Raw genomic sequence first — 20,710 nt, forward strand, 5'->3', positions numbered from 1 at the left:
TGATACTGATATCTATTGGGTTCTCTTTGCCAGTTGGTGATGATACAACCTTTGCTCAGAGGGAGTTGCGCCATTGTTCCTCCAGAAGGCACATTATACAGACACCAGTGATACACGCAAACACCAGTGATACACGCAAATGCCAAGTATGTCATGATCTGGAAAAGCAAGAAAGGGGAACCCTAGAGATCTTAACACCCAAAGTGAGTAACACTGTAGGAGTTGGAGAAGTGTCATGAAGGCATAAAGAAAGGGTCTGATTGCTCTAATTCCCATTGATCAGCTATTTACACTGGGAGATACTTTGTCAAATTAATGGTCGTCCCTGTAATAGAAGAACACGCCGAGTCCGCCAAAGCTGCCCTTCGATTTTGTCATATAAAGGGGATTTACAGCAGGCGAGGAACCTCTACAACATTTTCACTTTATAGGGAATCTTAAATGCGATCTGGCAACACTAATGATCTGTTAATCTAATATTCTGGGTGCTGTAAGGTTAATTTAGTGTCCTGCTCAGCTCATTAGCTAAACAAGAACCACGTGGCTGTTGCTTTGACACTGCACAAATCACTGTGGTATGAATGCAGGTATGTTGATCCACTGGGTTAAGGCCCATTTACACGCAATGATTATTGCTCAAAATTCGTTCAAACGACGACAAATGAGTGATAATCGTTGTGTGTAAATGCGGCCAACATACACTTTTCGTCGGAAAGATGATTTTAAGGTGAGCTTAAAATCCATTGTTCAGTCGGAGAGAGAGATAACACAGACTACATGCTATGTTCTTTGAGGGTGCTGGGAGATTACATTGTATTCTGCTGGAAAACCCAAGGATAACAATGTAATCTGCTGTAAGCAGCAAGCAGAACAATGCAGCTGTGTGCACAGCTGGGCGTGTGACTAATCACATGCTGGGCTCTGCAAACAGCTCATGGAGGGCCTTTTAGATGCAAATGAAAGTGATAATTGATCGCTAAACTTTCAATCTTTCAAAATATTATTTTAGCGTGTAAATGGGCCTTTAGTCAGCTATGCTGGATGCTCAATTAACATAGAAGACAAAAAGGTCCTCGCTGACTTGTTCTAGTAAGGGGGTCAGTCCTGATGGCAAATTCTGCTCAAATGTGCCCTGCATTAATGCTACAGTCTAGCAGGAAAACTATAAATCTAAAGCAGAATGTATTTAATACTGAATTAACGAGAAATGACAAAATATTCTAGATTGTTAGAAAAATAAAACTATCTAGAACTTACTTCTGGGGTAGAGAACGTCCGGCAAAAGTACCTAAAATAAAGCTGCCGCTATCACGTTTGTTCCGGAAGCCCATTGATAACAACAAACAGCAGCAGAATCACAATTCTAATAGACTTATGTGTGTCCTTATGGGGGGAAAAACATGCAAGTCCCCCTGCGACCGCCGGGATCACTTGTTGTGACCGACAACCTCCAGTGCTGGCGGATGGGGCGCATACTTGATAACCTCCGTCAGTCTGCATCCAGTCTGATGATAATCCAGACACAGTGTGAATACAGGGCATCTGACCATGGAGCAGCAAAGTGGATGGGATTATAGCAAAAATTATCCCGATGCTGCAAAAATGTACCTGCGGAAATTAACCTGCGATGCAATTTCTTAAATCCACATGTCACTGTCCTCGCCTGTCAATGCATGTGGATTTACAAATCAGCACCACAGAGGGGTGAAATCAGTCCAAAGTACATATCCTACACAGGCAACTTTTACTGCAGATTCACACCAGAATCCCCGTGCCGACTTTTCTGCCTCATGTGGATCCACAGCATTTTCATTGGTGCTTTTAACATCAGTTCACTTTGATCACAAGGGCAGTGAGCAGATATTACAGGAAGGTCCCCATACGCGGGCAGTGAGCAGATATTACAGGAAGGTGCCCATACACGGGCAGTGAGCAGATATTACAGGAAGGTCCCCATACACGGGCGGTGAGCAGATATTACAGGAAGGTCCCCATACACGGGCAGTGAGCAGATATTACAGGAAGGTCCCCATACGCGGGCAGTGAGCAGATATTACAGGAAGGTCCCCATACGCGGGCAGTGAGCAGATATTACAGGAAGGTCCCCATACGCGGGCAGTGAGCAGATATTACAGGAAGGTCCCTATACGCGGGCAGTGAGCAGATATTACAGGAAGGTCCCCATACGCGGGCAGTGAGCAGATATTACAGGAAGGTCCCCATACGCGGGCAGTGAGCAGATATTACAGGAAGGTCCCCATACGCGGGCAGTGAGCAGATATTACAGGAAGGTCCCCATACGCGGGCAGTGAGCAGATATTACAGGAAGGTCCCCATACGCGGGCAGTGAGCAGATATTACAGGAAGGTCCCCATACGCGGGCAGTGAGCAGATATTACAGGAAGGCCCCATACACCGCATTTCTGTGGCGTTTTTCGAAATTCAGCATGCTCTGAATATGGTGGTTTTTCTGGAGTTTTTCCCAAAGGCCTTCTCATAGAACTCAATAGATCTTCAGCCGTCCATGCCTGAGGAAGAATCCTGAGAGGTCTGAAAGCTCGCTGTAACATCATGTATTTTTGTCAGCCATTAAAAGCTCTCGTATCTACAGGATCACTTGGTTTGTCTCACTGAGAACAATCACATTTTACACCAAATCTACAGCAGCCATGAACTGGCCTGATTCAGCTAAGCTTTATGTTGGCTTTTGACACAAACTCCAGTAAATCTGCCGATCGTTGATCAGCTGCGCCCCTGGCGGGTGACCCTCATGCACATTTTGTCTCACTAGTTAGCATGCAGCACATTGTCTGACTTTTCCACAGCAGAAACCTGGCATGAGCCGTTTATTACTGCGGCCCCAAGGCGTTACTAAACATGTATTCAAAAACACTGCAAACATTGTGTCTGCGAAGGAGATGACAGAAGTATACGGTACAGAGAAGCAGACGGCGGGATATACTGAGCGTACAATATAAACCGACCCCCATGGGACGAGCTAAGGTTGCTTCAGCTGAACAACAAAAGGCTCGGGTGTTGGGACCCTATATGTGGCTGCATGATGGCCACCTGAAGTCACCCTTAAAGGGACACTGCAGGCCGGGAGAAACAAAGATGGCCGCACTGCTTCTCTGTTTACCTGATGCACGCTGTACGTCGACATGCACAGATACTCTAAGACACCGCATGCTGATCTGACTGCTAGCATGTTGCGTCTTATGCGAATGATGTATACTATTGCACAAGGTCTACCAAGTAGTCAGAGAAGCTGTGCAGCCATCTTTGTTTCTCCGAGCCCGGCGGATCGCTTTAAGCCAATTGTGCATGCAACAAGATTCGTGTCCTAATATTTAGGCACATCTCTAAAAGTAACTCCCAGGACAGTAGGGGGCGTATTACCTGCAGGTGTTCTTCTCTGCTGCCCCTCTGATCCACCAGTTTCAGGACCTTTTTGTACTTGTCCAAGATGGCTGGGGGCATTGTTTAACCACCTAATGCCCACTGGTTGGCCGCTGCTGGTCGTGTATGCAGCACATTAACACTAGCAATGCACCGTGCAGATTACATGCGTCACAGTAAATGGCCGTTCCTTACTGAGTGAGGAGGGCATATAGATGCGTCCTCCTCTCACCATGCAGGTAGCTGACTACCAAATGAGGGAGCGAATAACACCTGTGAGGGCACCGATAAGACACCCACTCACACTGCCTCCTGATAATGAGGGGGGTGGATGCTTGGTGTACACTCCCACACATAGTGGATACAGGGTGCCAGACCATTCTGATATATGTAGTTCACCATGCAGACCAGCAACCTATTACTTTGGCAGTCAGCTCCCTGCATGGTGAGAGGATGCAGCTATATACCCTCCTCACTCAGTAAGTGCAGGTTAGATGGTACAAAGATTGCTTCAGACATCTTGGATGCCCGAAAACAAGACCCAGAAGCGGTGGACTGGAGGGGTGGCAGAGGAGGACAGCTGCAGGTAATATACGCCCCTTCCTCTTCGGTCCTGGGACAGAATTTTGACCCCTAACCAGAGGGCCGCTTTAAGGTCCTTTAACACTGGTAGATAAATTACCCTTAAGGGCTCAGTCAGACGAGCGGATATTCGCACGTTTTTCCGTGCGGAAAAGAAAAAATTTGCACCAAAAAAGAAAGAACCTATGGGTGGCAATGGACGCGGTCATGCATATTTTTTTCCACACGCAGTGCGGGTTTTTTTTTCCGCGCGGGAAAACACGGGAATATCCACTGGTCTGACTGAGCCCTAAAGGGTTGTACCAAAACTGAAGGATAGGGGATAACTTGCTGATCGTTGGGGGTCTCACTGCTGAGACCCCTGCCAATCTCAGCGGGGTTACTGCACCCCTTGCAGCGAGGAGGAGACTGAAGAAATTGCTGACAAATTTCATTCAAACTTTTCTCATCTGCTTTTATTTTTTGATTTCTTTATTCTGTTGTCGGTATATGATTATAGGGGCGTTATTTAGGTTGTTATTTACCAGCATGTAGAGATATGCTTTACAGCAGTCTAATGGGCCAGACAGAATGGACAGGAGGGAACCCATTGACTTCTATGGGAGGGTGTTGTGGGCATGCTCTGTGATCTGTGCAGGAAGAGGGGGGAGGTGAGCTGTGACATCACCTATTGTGAATGGTGGATCCTGTATTATCTATATATTGGTGTCACCTCTCAGTGTAATCCTGTCTGTACAGGGAGGGGAGGAGGTGAGCTGTGACATCACCTATTGTGAATGGTGAATCCTGTATTATCTATATAGAGGTGTCCCCTTTCATTGTAATCTTACCTGTGATGATAATAAGATTACTGCTGAGAAGTTTAACAGTTTTCTCTACAGAATGGGAAGTGTCAGTCTATTATAATCCTTGGTGGTCAAAAACTGCAGGATGTTTTTTCAATGTAGATCTTGATATTAAAAAATCAAAAACAAATCAACAAAAATTCTTTAAAATGTTTAACGTAAAAAAACCTGATTTGGACAATATGTGAATTCCTGATGACGCCTTCCCTTCAAGGACCCTTTACACCAGACCGCTGCGGGGAACAAGTGCCGGCCAGTTCACAACTTCTGACAGTTTGTCCAGCCATTCGTTTCCATGGTCCTCGGCCCTTTACTTCTAGCCTTTGGCAAAATAATTACATCAAAAGGCCCAATCTGTCCAAACTGGTTTGTAGGAGGATCTTGTAAGGGTGCGGCAGATTGCGACACACACAGCATAGGAGAACTGTCTGGAGTACAAGAGTCAGGCACATATGTCTGGGAGATTGGAGTTGGGATCACAAACCTAAAGCAGAGACTCCTTATTTGCTGTATGATGCCCCATTTACACGGGCCGACTGCCGGCTAAACGATCGACACAAGCGGGTGACATTACTGCTAGTTGTTAGCGCTCGTGCAGAGCGTTTAGACAGGCAGATCATCGCTGGTTCGCTCACTTCTCATTGGCTTCTCGCTCAGCGCTTCACAATAATCGCCCTATAGAGAAACTGTAAGGCCTCATGTCCACTAGCCAAATGGATTTAACAAATCCGCGCGGGTGTCCCGCACACGTGATCCGCGCCCATAGGGATGCATTAGACACCCAAGGGTAATTAAATATCTGCGGATGTCATTTTTCCCCGGCGTGTGGATTGCACATGCAGGAAAACACCCGCAGCATGCTCCATTTCATGCGGGTCTCCCGCGCGGACGGCCCCGCGGCTTCCATTGAAGCCGCAGCTGTATTTCTGCTGCGCTGTGGGAGTGCGGGAGAGCAGGAGTTCAAAAAAAGAAAAAGATGTGCCCCACCCATGAGCGCAGCACGCTGTCAGCGGGCCGAGCACATCCGCCGGGCCGAAGAAAGAAGATCCGGCTGCAACGGAGGGCAGAGCCAGCGATATAAATGAATAAAGTACAAGTTACACCAAATCTTCTCCCATAAAACTATATACAATCTGCTCGGCTCCTCCGGCTCTGTAACACGATGCCTGCAGATTGGACCGCTTGTTCCCGCTGACAGATTCCCCTCCATAAGACTCTGTAACCATCAATCTTACACGGACTGTAATGGCACAATGAGGCTCCTAGGACTTTCCTTTGGTGAGATCACGTAGCGTGGCACCGAGGTCATGCCGTCAATACCTCAGATAATGCGCCCCCTTCTGGTCTGTTATCTAACAACCACTGTGCCCTCTGCGGTCTCTTCCAAGCAAAACCACCTATAGGCACATACCTACCAGACCTAAAGGGAATCCAGCTCTAATTACAAGGGTGGAGCAGTATATATGTATACTGTATAACATCACTACCACCTTTATATATACAGTGCATATATCACTTTACATTATGGGTTCTGCCCCGTTGGAACGCACCATATTTAAAAAATCCACCTATTAGCATGTTTTTGGCGTGTGGAGGGAAATTAGATTACTAGGGGGAAATCCACGCAAACACGGGGTGAACATACAACAGATGTTGTTTTAATCAGATTTTGAACCTAGGATCTATATGTATTATATATTCTATCCCGAGTATATACTCCAGAGGTATTACTAGACCCAAAGGTAGGAGAACACATTGTGGATGGATCACCACCGCTGCCTGCAGATAAACTGGGCAAAGCCATAGCGGTTACTCAGAATCCACTCATCCCAATACTGATAACATTGCTCTCTCTCTCTGGTACATACAAAAATTCAAAGCCGTGGATGAGGCAAAGAGCGCCCCCTATGACAGAAGTCATAGACCTACCCCAATGTCCATGTACTACCTGACCTCATGGTCCAGCGATGGGAACCTCTGACGGGCAGCACTATGGTCCTGGCTACAGAGACAATCAGGCTTGGCTTAAGTTTCCAGATGCCAAAATCATACAGGTAACCAATCGTCCGCCGTAAGCATCTCAGGAGGGGTCCTCATCCAGCTCTCCTCCCAGAATTTCCCATTATTCCTCTATTACAGCCGATAAATTCCCAGCAGACATTATTCTCATTATTGGACTACTCAGCAGATTTTCATTGGTCTGAAACAATCAGGACCACAGACCCAAAAACTATCACCCTGATGACAAAATCATAGTTGGATCCTCACAGCAGGGGGCGCTATGCACGGGGCAGGAACTCAGTAGCACAATATTCATTATCAGTGCTTATCTCCTTTTTCCTCTACATGTATCATCTGACCAGTAACATATAATCAGTGCTGTTCATGTAGATCCAGTACTGCTGTTAGGAGGAGACGCTGCAGGATATGGAGAGCTGTTAACAGGTCATTCTGGTACAACCCCTTCAAAAGAGCTATAACTTTATTATCCTTTGTGAACTGCATGAGGTTTTGTTTTTTGCTGCACGAGTTGTATTTTTAGTAGCACCGTTTAACATTCTCTATGGTATATGGAAAACCTTAAACTTTTTTTAAGGTGGGAATGGAAGAAACAGTAATTACACCATTTTATTTTGGAGTCTTATGTTGTTTACTGTGCAGTACAAACGACGTGTTAACTTGTGGATCAGTAGGATTACAAATATGCCAAATTTATATAGTTTTAGTACTCTTAGGCTTTATTCACACGAGCGTATACTGTATCAGCCGCGCTTTCATGCCCAGCCAATATACGCTGCCCATCTGATGTATTGGTCTACAATGCATCAGTTCAGATGGGTGTATTCCCACAGCGTAGCCCATCACAGAATAGACGAGAATCATTAGAACTAAATGGTATTAGATTAGCTACAATGTAACACACACGGGGCGCAACAAACAAAAGAAACACAAAAGTTAAACCCTTCTGGACTATGGATGATCGGCCCTGATGGGGGATGTCTGTCACGATAGACAAGCAGAACACATGCATCTGTGTCTATCTACCAGTCCTTCACACTGACCTAGGCGTATCCAGTGATATATGATATTCTACTTCTGGATATCAGCCAGAGTACTAGATGAAGACTGAGCTGAGACACATCCGTCCGTTGGCTCACAGAGGGAGATACCGGAGTGTGATTTGCCTGGATATATATGCAGTCAGTTACACCTAGTCTATAAAACTATTGGTGTGCTTATTATATATGACTACAACGCGTTTCACCGCTGATTACGCGGATCATCAGGAAGCAGAATAAGCCCCTTTTATTTGGGTTTGATGGTATTCTACAAAAATCATTTTTTGGAAACTCTCTTATCACCGCCGATCCGCACCGCATAATCTTGTGCATCAATTCACTCCGTCTCGTGGCCGTTATTGGGAGCTGTTGGAGCGTACACTCCCGTCTACCATCCAGACTATGACTCACTTTTATTTTTTCTTCTTCTTGTTTATTTGAATCCTTTGGTGGGGGGATACTCTGCTGGAAATGGGAGGCAATCCTTATGGGGTCAGCAAGTTCAGACAATAGTTAGCATAGAAGGAACTATCTCGCTGGGTAGTGTAAATTAGAGAATATCAGACCAGCGAGGATAGCTCAATCGCAGCAACGGCTAGGCAGCAAGCCAGTTCTAAGATTTAAGAGTCCTATGTCTGTAATACATGATGAGATACAACAAGTAGAGGACCTTTTAGATCAGGTTGCCCAAAGTATATGGGGCAATATTAATGATACCCCTAATATATAAGACAGGACTCTTATCATGGAGTAGAGTTAACGATTGTATTAACTAGACAGGTTTAGCCAGTAAACAGCGTCTGGCATATATTATAGATCCTCTCAATCTTTGAGAAGCGGTACGCTCCAAGAGCTCCCAATAACTGAGACGGAGTGAATTGACGCACAAGATTATGCGGTGCAGATTGGCAGTGATAAGAGCTTTTTGTAGAATACCATCAAACCCAAATAAAAGGGGCTTATTCTGCTTCCTGATGATCCGCGTAATCAGCGGTGAAACGCGTTGTAGTCATATATAATAAGCACACCAATAGTTTTATAGACTAGGTGTAACTGACTGCATATATATCCAGGCAAATCACACTCAGGTATCTCCCTCTGTGAGCCAACGGACGGATGTGTCTCAGCTCAGTTCCGTTGACACAGTCTTCATCTAGTACTCTGGCTGATATCCAGAAGTAGAATATCATATATCACTGGATACGCCTAGGTCAGTGTGAAGGACTGGTAGACACAGATTCATGTGTTCTGCTTGTCTATCGTGACAGACATCCCCCATCAGGGCCGATCATCCTTAGTCCAGAGAGGCTTAATCTCTGTTTCTTTGGTTTGGTGCGCCCCGTGTGTGTTACATTGTAGCTAATCTAATACCATTTAGTTTTAATTATTCTCGTCTATTCTGTGAAGGGCTATTACTCTAAAAGTAGACTACGGCCTCTGTGATTTCCTAATTCCCACAGCATAAAGGCACCCGGCCGGCCAAGATAGCGCATACAAACGCCTTTTGGCCGGGTGCTTTTACGTCGACCAGGAAAGATCTTTCTGGCCAGAATACAGCGGCGGCTCCATAGACTCCTATGGAAGCCAGTGGTAGCTGCCGGAGAATGGAGGTGGGAGGGAGTTTAGCAGCATGTCTGCTAAACTCCCACCCTCCCTCCGCCCCTTGACGACTGTTTGCAATGGAAGAGGGCGGGACGGGGCACGAGCTAGTTGCTAAACTCCAGTCCCGTCCTGCCCCCTCCCATTGCTGGCAGTTGACAAGCGGTGGAGAGGGGGCAGAAGTTTAGCACACTAGCTCAGGCCCCACCACGCCCCCTTCCCTTGCCGAGAGTCAGCAAGAGGGCGGTAAGGGGAAGGCAGTTTAGCAGAGCTAAATTGTCTCCCTCTGCCTGACGGTAATCCGGGCTCGGCGTATATGCGCCAGACCCCGGCCGTCTGAATGGGCCCACAAATAGTAGATAACTGGTGGTGATTTTTTCATTTTTTAACCTCACTTGTCAAGAGCCCTCACCTTTTACATTTTTCATTGACATGGCCGTAGAAAGGCTTGTTTTTTGGACAAGTTGTATTTTTTAAATGTCCCATTTCATGCACAATATAATATATTTGAATACTTTTTTATTGGACTGGAAAAAACTGTAATTGCAGTTTTTTTGGCTATTTTTAAGGATGACGTGCTGACGATGTTTGGTCTGATTACGCTGTTTGGCGGTTACATTTGTCTGATTACTTTGTTGTTGTGTTTTATGACTTAGAAAATAGAAATCTTTTTGGTAAAATAAGATAAGCTTGTGTTGCTGTCAGTGATCTAAGGCTATTGGTTTTTCATTGATGGGGCTGTATGAGGGCTTGTTCTTTGTGGGGGGAGCTCTAGTTTTTATTGGTACCATTTTGGAATATAGAAGACTTTTTGATCCCTTTTTACTCAATTTTTTGGGGGAAAGTGAGGTAACTAAAAACAACAATTCTGGCACTTTTTGTAACCCCTTCCTACGTGCGTGTACCAGTGTAGTTGTAGAATACTTGGAGCCTTCTGGAGTTGGGCTTGAGTTACAAGAAGATAATGTTGGTGTTGTCAGGGTGCGTTCCATGCTATCAAAGCAATACGGAAGTGATGACATTTTAGGTGCAGGTTTGGCCTTTTTGTGGTTTTGGACATTCGCAGACACAGCAATACCAGTTGTGTTTATTTTTTATTGTGCCTATTTCATAATTATTTACATAATCAATAGGAAATATTACTTTCACTTTTTATAATGTTTTTTAAACCCTTCTAGGGGACTTTACCATGTGGTTGTTTGTACAATAGACTGCAATACTTCGGTGCTGCGGTGTATTTGACTGTCAGTATTAGTAAGGTCAGTAATAATGGCCCAGAAAAGGTAGTGTGAGACCGCAGGTGAAAATAATAATAATAATCTTTAATTATATAGCACCAACATATTCCGCAGCGCTTACAAGACAGGGGGAATAAAAACAAAACCACGGTTACATAGTAATCAGCTGATGGAAACAGTAGGGGTGAGGGTCCGGCTCCAACGAGCTTACATACTACAAGTAATGGGGTGATACAGAAGGTAAAGGGGCTGGAGATGGGCACGGTCTGGCAGGATGCCATACACATAGACAATGGTCAGGCCGTATAGTGGCTGAATCAGTATGTCTGCAGGAGTGGTTTATTATGGCTAGCAGGGATTGCAGTCAGTAGGTCAGGGAGCATGTTATCAGGCGGAGTACAGAGGGGTTTGGTTAGGGTATGTGGTATGCCTCCCTGAAGAAGGGCGTTTTTAGAGCATACCTAAAATTTTGTGTGTCAGTAATTGCCTGGATACTTTTGGGTAGCGCGTTCCAGAGGACTGGCGCTGCTCTGGAGAGGTCTTGGAGGCAGGAAAGAGAGGTTTAAATTAAAGGGACACTTTGGGCTTCTACCCACTAGCGTTTTTTTAATGTTGCGATATGGCTGCCTTTTTTTTTAAAATGGGACTTTTTTCTTTAATGTTAAAATCGCACAAAAATCGCAAAAGCACAAACTTTCAGTTTTTTATGCGATGCGATTCTAACATTAGAAAGTCCCATTGAAAAAAATGCAGCGTTAAAAAAAACGCTGGTGGGTAGAAGCCCTAAGGCCGGCTGCACACGGCCGTGACGGGCTCCGCCGCGGAATATTCTGCGGCGAAGCCCGTCACGGCGCCCCCCAGAGACCCCATACTTACCAGCGGATCCGGCGTTCTCGCTCCTGCATGACGCTTCCCCGCCCACCGCCGTCGCGTCATGTGACACGCAGGCCGCGTCACATGACACGCCCACTGCGTCACATGACGCGGCCGGCTGTGTCATGTGACGCGTCGGCCGTGTCATATGACGTGGCGGCGGTAGGCGGGGAAGCGTTTCCACGCTATCTTCCGCTGTGCTACAGCGGAAGATAGCGTAAACAAACGGCTTCCATTGACTGCAATGGGAGCCGGCCGCGAGTAAACCCGCGGCAAATAGAGCATGCCGCGGGTGAGGACGGGAGATTTAGCATTGTGCTATTAGGTTCAATAGAACCTAATAGCAGTGGGCAACGCAGCGGATTTTCGCCGCGAATTACGTGGCGGAAATCCGTTCGTGGGAATCAGGCCTTAGTCTGATTTTGCTAGCAGAGCTGAGGGCTTAGTGGTGAATTGAGATGAGGGAAGCAATGTGGAGCGGTGCTGGGCGGTGATTTGGAGAGCTTTATGGATGAAGGTAGTGAGTTTAAATTGAATTCTGTATTTATCGGGCAGCCAGTGCAGTGACCGGCACAGGGCAGAGGCGTCCGAGTAGTGGCTGAACAGGAAGATGGCAGGCAGCACTAGGGAATCAGCGGAGTGCCCAAGCAAAAGTCAAAAGAATCCAATGCTTTATTTTCAAACATCTGACATGTTCACAGACGACGTTTCGACCATCCAACTATGGTCTTTGTCAAGCTTGGGGATTGAGGATCCTTGGTGTCCAGGTCCTGGACTAGGCGTGCACAGATAAGTACTCCCACACGTGGTCTGTGTTTTCTATATAGTGCTGCTGAATATCTATACTTCGATTTGGACAGGAAGATGAGCCTGGCTGCCGCATTCAGGATGGATTGCAGAGGGTAGAGTCTGGCGCGGGGGAGGCCGATCAGCAGCGAGTTGCAGTAATTGAGTCGAGAGTGGATGAGTGTTTTTCCACGGGGAGAAAAGAGCGGATTCTTGCGATGTTCTTGAAGTGCTGCTTACATGTTCGAGTCAGAGATTGGATGTAAGGGGTGAAGGAGAGAATGGGAGTTATGGTGGTGCCACACACTGAGATGGAGATGTCAGGATGAGGTCCGTTAGTAGAGGGCAGAAACAGGAGAAGGTCAGTTTTTGAGAGATTCAGTTTTAGTAAGAGAGAGAACATAGTATTAGGGACAGCAGACAGACAGTCGGTGGCATTCTGGAGGACCTGCGCTGTGATGTCGCAGGGAGAGGTGTATAGCTGGGTGTCGTCAGCGTAGCAATGGTACTGAAAGCCAAATCTCCTGATGGCTTTTCCAATAGGATCTGTGTAGATGGAGAAGAGGAGGGGGCCGAGGACAGAGCCCTGGGGGACCCCAACAGCAAGGGGAAGAGGAGGGGAGGTAGAGCCAGCAAAGCAGACACTGAATGAGCGGTCAGATAGGTAGGAGGAGAACCAGGAGAGGGCAATGTCCTTTAAGCTGATGAAGTGAAGCATACTAAGGAGGAGTTTGTGGTCAACAGTGTCAAATGCTGCGGAGAGGTCGAGGAGGATCAGTAGAGAATAGTCACCCCTCAATTTAGCCTTCAGGAGGTCATTTGACACTTTAGTCAGGGTGGTTTCTGTCCAGTGTAGAGGGGGGAAGCCGGACTGTAGGGGGTCAAGAAGAGAGTTTTCTGAGAGATAGCTTATAAGGCGAGTAAACCAGGCATTCTAATAGTTTTGAGATAAAGGGGAGGTTGGAGATGGATCGGTAGTTGGCAGCATCAGTCGAGTCAAGAGTCGGTTTCTTTAGCAGTGGGCATATGATGGTGTGAATGAGGAGGGGAAAATGCCAGAGGTCAGAGGGAGGTTGAATATAGTGGTGAGGTATGAGATGACCACTGGGGAGAGGGATCGGAGGAGGTGTGAGGGGAGAGGGTCGCTAGCGCAGGTGGTGGGGCGAGCAGAGGAAAGCAATCTGGAGACTTCTTCCTCTGTCGTTGGTCTGAGTGTAGACAGTGAGCAGGAGCTATCGGTAGTTTAGGGTCGGGGCTACTCTGGGATTGGGAGGTTATTTCCTGACGGATGTCATCAATTTTCTTTTTGACGTAGGCAGCCAGCTCTTTAGCACTGAGATCCATCATTGGAGGCTGCAATTTTGGGCTGAGAAGTGTTGTTTAGGATTGTGCGATAGTGAGGAGACGCGAGAGGTGAAATAAACTTGTTTGGCGTGGTGGAGGGCGAGGTTGTAGATTCTGAGCATGAATTTGAGATGGAGCAAGTCTGCGGACGTTTGCGATTTCCTCCACAGCCGTTCAGCACTTCTAGAGCACCGCTGGATGAAGTGCGTTTTAGGCGTGAGCCAGGGTTGCCGTGGTCTGCATTGGATGGCTCGGGTCACAGGGGGTTCCGCTTCTTCCAGGGCATGTTTGAGAGTAGTGTTGTAATATGCGGCAGCCAGGTTGGGGCAGGAAAGGAGAGAGGTAGGGGACAGAGAGGACTGTAGGGACCGTGTATATATGTGTATATATATATATATATATATATATATATATATATATATATATATATATATATACACACACACACAGGAGAGGAGAGAGATAGAGGACAGAGAGGACTTTAGGGACTCAGCAAAGTCCTGGGTGTAAACAGCCTGAAGGTTCCTGTACGTACGGGAGGTAGGAGGGTCTGGAGAGATACTACGAAGCTTGACAGTGAAAGAGAGAAGGTTAGGGTCCGAGAGCGGGAGAGGGGAGTTAATGAAGTGGGAAGCAAAGCAGAGACGGAGGAAGACCAGATCCAGAGTATTGCCATCCCTGTGAGTGGGAGAGGCTGTGAGAGACCAAGGGAGGAGGTGAGCGATAGAAGCTGAGGGGCAGATGGGGTCATTAGTGGGGATGTTAAAGTCTCCTAGGTTGAGGGTTAGGATTTCGCAGGAGAGAAAGGGGTGGAGACAGGCGGCAAAGCGGTCCAGGAACAGGAGAGGAGCACCTGGGGGGCGGTAGATAACTGCTACTCGCAGGGACAGCGGTTAGAAAAGTCGTAGGGGATGTACCTCAAACGATGGGAAAGTGAGTGAGGGTACGAGGGGGATGACCTGGAAGGTGTATTGCGGGAAGAGAAGGGCACCTACTCCTCCACCACGCCTGTCATCTGATCTTGGGGTATGGGAGAACTGCAAGCCATTGTAAGGCCGCCTGCACACGGGGGCGGAAATCCCACGGCGGGATGTCCGCCCCTCAAAGCCTGCATAGGAGTGCATTACAATACGCACTCCTATGCAGACGGATGTGGTTTGGCCGCGTGAAATGTCGTGCGGCAAACAAACCGCGGCACGTCCTATTTTTGTGCGGGGCTCGCAGAGCCTCGCACAGATACGTCACTCACCCGGCCGCCGGCTCCGGTCTGCGCATGCGCCAGCAGCCGGCACATGAAAGAGCCAGGGCCGCCGGGCGCGGGTGAGTACGCGCTCGTCTCTGCAGGCGCTCGGGTCGGGTCCCGCGGCGAGAATTCTTGCCGCCGGATCCGACCCGCTCGTCTGCAGGCGGCCTAAGTGTCAGACTGCTGTATCTACATTTCTGTTAGAGCGAGCAGCTTTAGCAATTTAGCAGTGAAAAAGTCATAGATGGTGGGGAGTTTGTTGCATGTCACTGCCAATTCCAGAGAGCACATTGAAAGGAAACCGGGGAGGGTATGCACTGACTAGTAGTTGGGCTAAAAGGGTGTCTCAGTAGGGCAGGTTGAGGCAATAGTTAGGGGCACTAGAGAGTGGACCCAGATTGGGAGAAATATCCCCTGTTGGTAGTAGCAGCAGTATAGCGAGGGTGAGCAGGTGGGTAGGGGATTTAGGAGGGCAGTAGTTATGTTTCACTGTGCCTTCAGGGAGATTGAGGCATCTTAGGAAAGTGAAGAGTGCATGTGAGCTGTACATGGGTGAAGAAAGGAGAGAGGAGCTGATATGGATAGAATGCCCCAGAGGGGGGCGCTGGAGGTAAGTTTGAAAGAAAACAGTCAAGATAAGAATAGAGAATAGAACTAAGAAACTGGCAGCTGGAGCTGATGACGTACTCTAGTAAATAAAAGGAGAAGTTCCCCAAACCTTTGGTCCCTTCCTACTTACTTTAAGCTGGAGTGTTGCGTCTTCTCCGCTGCCAGTTTTAGTCCTATTCTCTTACTCTATCACGCCCCCTGGTGGTGCGTCATCTGGTCAGGCAGCACCTCCACTATTGAAGTCACCACTTCACTCTCTTCACCACGTATGTAGTATCGTTTTTCACAACAAACACAACTGTACGGGTTTTTCTCCACCCCTCGTTTTCCTCCTTGTCCACAAGTAAGAATAGAGACTACAGTAGAAGTGATGGTCAGGGAGTGCAGGGTTTTAAGACATTTTTTGCGGCATACCTGTCTCTTGCCATGTCGAACTGCATAAAAGTACACTTGATCCCGGTCACACTTCATCACAGGGAACAGCCACATGCATGTCAGTGAATGAAAACTACTTTTAAAACCAAGCAACAGCCAACAGCTGGGAGAGCCGAGTTTAACTAGGTTCATTAAGTAACCAACCAGTGACCCGCCCGGAGGTTTATGGCAGAGTACCTTATGTAGGAGTACATTCACTTATAGAGGCCTTTAAGGGATGGCGGATCCTTTCACGGCCACCAATGGGGCAAAAAGAATGATTCTGCGAATCTGACCAGTGGATTTCAGCAAGTCCTGGGGGGTCCAGCAGGAGATCCTCTTCAGATGTTTTAGTAAAGTGTCCACCCCAGATAATGGCTCTGAAGCTCACAGATGACAGTGAAAGGTTTTACACCGAGTGCTTAATGTTCATTACTGGTCCACTAGGACTTCATTCATGGGGCATTCCCATTTAAATTAGTTTGCAAATCATTTGAATACGAATGACTGACTTTACACGGGACGAGTTTTGATCAACCAGCAACCATTTTTTAGGTGAGCTGAAATGACTAGCGACTAGTGAGCAAGTCATCGCTCATCACCCTGTTGGTGGCCATGTTTACACAGAACAACGGTCGGTTGAATTTTAGGCGATTATTCGAATCATAGACATTTCATGTGAAACCACCCTTAGTTACGTGAAGTTAGGTCAGGCATAGCCCTGTAAACTTAGGTATGAGATTAAAGTGAGAAGAGGATTGAGTTTGTGTGTTCTGATACAATAGCGACCTCTAGTGGACAGAAATAAAAGCACTAATGAAGTTTGGTTTTTCAGCAATACTTCGAGTTCTTAGTAAGGTTCAGTGTAGTCAAAGTAAAGTTTGCCCCTAACAGTCTAAATCAAATAGTATGTGATTCAAAGTCAGGGGCTATATTCTTCTTGATAAGAATAGAAGGCGTCTGCAGTTCAGGCCGAAATTGGAAGGGCCTTCCCAGAGGGTTTAGGTAGTTATCGGTAAGCGTATAAGGGGAGGGGGATCCCTGGTTGATTTACAGTCTAGCCAAGGGGTAAAGTGCTGGCAGCTACCCTAGATGCACCCGTTCTGTTGGTCTAGCTCTTACCTGTAGACAATGAGGTTGTGCATGAAGCCACACTGGTGCAGGCAGCGGGTCTCAGAAGGATCCAATATGGGGCTCTCTCCGACTTTCAGGCTTTTTCCCTGGAGAGTCTGGAGTAGTGGCCCAGAACGTAACCCCTTCAGGTTCAGGATAGTAAGGAGGCTTTTCAGCTGTATCAGAGGGTACGCCCTCACTGTAGTGGGAGATTGATACATAATGGCCATCTAGGATGTTCCGCCTCCAGAAGTCACAACATGATGTTTATTAGTTTGAGCATTTGCAGACACGGCAATATTAGTTGTTTATTTTTATTGCTCCTATTTTATATTTATTTACATAATTAATGGGAAATGTTTTATTTCACAGTTTAAATATTATTGAACATTTTATTACACTTTTTAAAATGTTTTTTAAACCCTACTGGGGGACTTTTCTATGTGATTGCTTGTACAATAGACTGCAATGCTTCTGTATTGCAGTATATTATGGCTGTCAGTGTTATCCTCACCAGAGTGCCACAGACCCTTCAAAGAGCTGATTGGTGGTGGTCCAACTCTTGGCACCCATGCCAATCTAATAATGGTGTCCTATCCGAAGGATTGGCCATAAATTTAAAACCAAATGACCCCTTTAACCCCTTCAGGACGACCTTGTTTTGTACCTAAAGGGACAGACGTTTTTTAGGGATTTTACCCCTGTGGTGGTTTTATTGCCCTTTTTTTTTCTTTAGCTATCAAAATTATTTTTGTTTTGTTTTTATCTGTAACATATGGGGCGATTTTTATTTTTTTTTAGATCTTTATTGGAAGTAAAAAGCTAAAAAAATGATTTAAAAAAATTATAGCTGTTTATTTTTAGAATTAGAATATTTACGCTAAAATACAGTGTATGAATGGGGGGTTGGTTTTCTTTCGGACAGTTTGATATAGAATTTGTATAGTTTGGGATTACAGAGTGTATATGGTGATGGTTTTGGTTGTGTCGGCTTTGGGTTATTTTCTTTTTTATGTATATATTTTTATTTCATTCTGCAAATTTTTATTTTTGTAACTATTTTTTTTACCATCTATGTCTCCATAGGAGCCCCATTTATAGAGCAGAACACCCCCCTGTAGTGACAATAGTCACTAACAGAGCTGATCAGGGTCTGCTACGACCCTGCAGCTCTTTTGTGACAGAGGGCATCAGGCAGTCATGTGATTGCCAAGCTGAATATCAGAAGAAATACTTTGACTTTCACTCTTTAGTACATAGCACTCATTGAGAGCTATATAGCTTGGGAAGGAGAAGGCACAAGTGGTTAAAAACTACTCTTGCCTTCTCCTCTAGGTTCCAGGCTGTGTCTGACAGCTGAGGACCCATCCTGCTCCTGCTTAATTGCAGGAGCAGAGGTTTTAATCCTGTGCATTACTTCTGCTATCGGCTGGGATTAAAGCCCAGGACCAAGCACCTTATATTTACCGCGCTTGGTCCTTAAGGGGTTAAAGGACATGTCTTTCTAGAAATGCCCATATATCAGTATTATTGCTGTATATTTACAATGAGAAGTAATTCAGGGTGACGTTTCACATTTGACAAAAACATTGAACAAATATAATGCTATCAATCTATACATTATATCATTATGAATGGCCGGCTTGGTATATCGGCTTCATCTTCAGCAGAGGACACTCTGCACAATAGTGTAATGCACACTAGGGGACCCATCATCTCAGGATAGAGGGAAGGGACTTGTTATTTGTATAACGCCAACTTATTCCGCAGCGCCTTCAGGTCATTTATTTATTACCCCCCACCAAGCTGGGGGCTCATCTTACCGACCTCCGAAGAATGGAAGGCTGAGTCACCCTTGAGTCGGCTACCTGAACCATGCGGTGCTTGAACTCACAACCTTCAGGTCGCGAGCGAGGGCTTAGGACTGCATACTGCAATAATATAATACAGAATACTCTGCATCCAATAGACATTAGATTATTACTCAGGCAGATTCCTTTCCCTTCAAATCAAGGATCTTATAGATGGGAAAGTGTTTATTCTCACAATATTTCTCTTGTGTTTTCAGATCATTCTTGGAGTCTATAAGCCTGGAGCGGAGAAGTCAAAAACGGAGATGTCTGTCGGTCATCAATAGCAAAAAGAAAATGCTGATAACACACAATATTACCGGTAATAATACAATCCCAACTTTAACACAAAGTAACAACAGAAAATCAGTTTAGTTCACACAGTCCGCCACTAGAAAAATAACCCCGCGCTGACTGCGGACTCTGGAGCTTAATTCGCACAAGTACTAATAACTATATGTCCATAAATGTTCCCATCTGACTGCAAATAATGTCCCACTGATAGCCCCGTCCTAACCAGTTGGCCTTTTGTTAAGCACTGGCTAAGCTAGCTCACAAGTCCTTATTGTTGTGCACACGGATCGGTTTTTAATGAGGCCAGCCTCACTTACGTGCTTTGTGCAGAAGTACTAGCTTTGATTGACTTTGGCTAATCTAGCAGTCCTAGCAGTGGTCCAGACGTCTTTTGATGTAGAATATTCACAGGACTGCACATTCCGCTGTGTCTTGGTGGAATAATTCTGCAAGTTTAAAAGAGCTCCAAAAGTGTTGTGATTTTCTTACTCCTGTGTTTTAGGCCCCAGTTCACCCTACATGCACTTTATTCCTAACCACAGTTAGGTGTCTTTGCAAGGAGATGTGTAATTTCCGTTTCTGCCATTAGGTGGCAGCATTGCTATATGACTGTTTGAAAGATGTGTCCTTGTCAGCCCTATGAAGACTGTAAGGACATGTTCACACGGGGCAATCCAACACTGATTTTTCTTCACAATTTCCACCTCATAAATCCACAGCTGAGGGCTTCAGGAGACAAATGTATGCGCAAATACACTCGCCGCAACCGAGCACATTAGCGTAGGAACAAGGGTTGAGCTCCGGGTCCACTAGCTTTTTTTAACCTGCCATAGACTTTTATAGCAGCTTTCTGTGTAAAGAGCAGATAGATGGGGCAGGGACTATTTTTCCTTGTGCAGGAATTGCATCTGTGCATGAATGGTACATAACTGCTGAAGCCAGTGATTGGTGAAGCGGTCATGTGAGCAATCAATGGCACATGCCCACTACTGTCAGTACCAGGATCAGACTGGCAGGGACCGTAGCAGCGGTGGCGGGCGGAAGGGCAGGCCATTAGAGATTGAATGTATTTTTCCACTTTACATCATCTGCTGCCTATAATTTTTTTAACGTCCCTTTAAAGAGATTTCTCCCGTCTTTGGCTTTGGATCCCGGCTCTTATATACAGTATATCCAATGCATGGACCAAGCCACAAGCAGGCTAGGAGAGGTCTCTACTTACTGTGATACCGGGAATCTGCCCCCTACTAGTCACAGCAATCCCCTCTATTAATCAGCTGGGTATCAATATATCCCTAAATGTGCGTCCGTTCCTGTTATTACAGGTGATCAGCGCCTCTATGGGGCAACACAAGTGTAGCAGGAATAAACTAGAGTGCTTGTAAAGCCGGCCAGCCTGCGTCACGGTATTTCTGGGTCGTCCGTGGTTATTACTAGGAATGTGATGTCGGACTACAATAAG

General features: G+C 46.2%; 1 protein-coding gene across 3 annotated transcripts in view; it reads left to right on the top strand.

The window, feature by feature from the left end:
• The window catches only part of LOC136580987 (golgin subfamily A member 6-like protein 7), a 64,641-nt gene that overhangs the window by 33,832 nt on the left and 10,099 nt on the right, over window positions 1–20,710 (top strand). The window contains exons 1-2 of one of the 3 annotated variants that reach the window (XM_066581942.1): window positions 14,305–14,441; window positions 19,173–19,276. The exons of 1 other annotated variant lie outside the window; for it this stretch is intronic. The gene's annotated coding sequence lies outside the window, so the exon portion shown is untranslated. Of the gene's footprint in view, window positions 1–14,304; window positions 14,442–15,473; window positions 15,579–19,172; window positions 19,277–20,710 lie in introns of those variants that run through there. One more of the 3 variants, XM_066581943.1, reaches the window with a different exon arrangement.

This window comes from Eleutherodactylus coqui, chromosome 10 (genome assembly GCF_035609145.1).
Source record: "Eleutherodactylus coqui strain aEleCoq1 chromosome 10, aEleCoq1.hap1, whole genome shotgun sequence".
Taxonomy (NCBI): domain Eukaryota; kingdom Metazoa; phylum Chordata; class Amphibia; order Anura; family Eleutherodactylidae; genus Eleutherodactylus; species Eleutherodactylus coqui.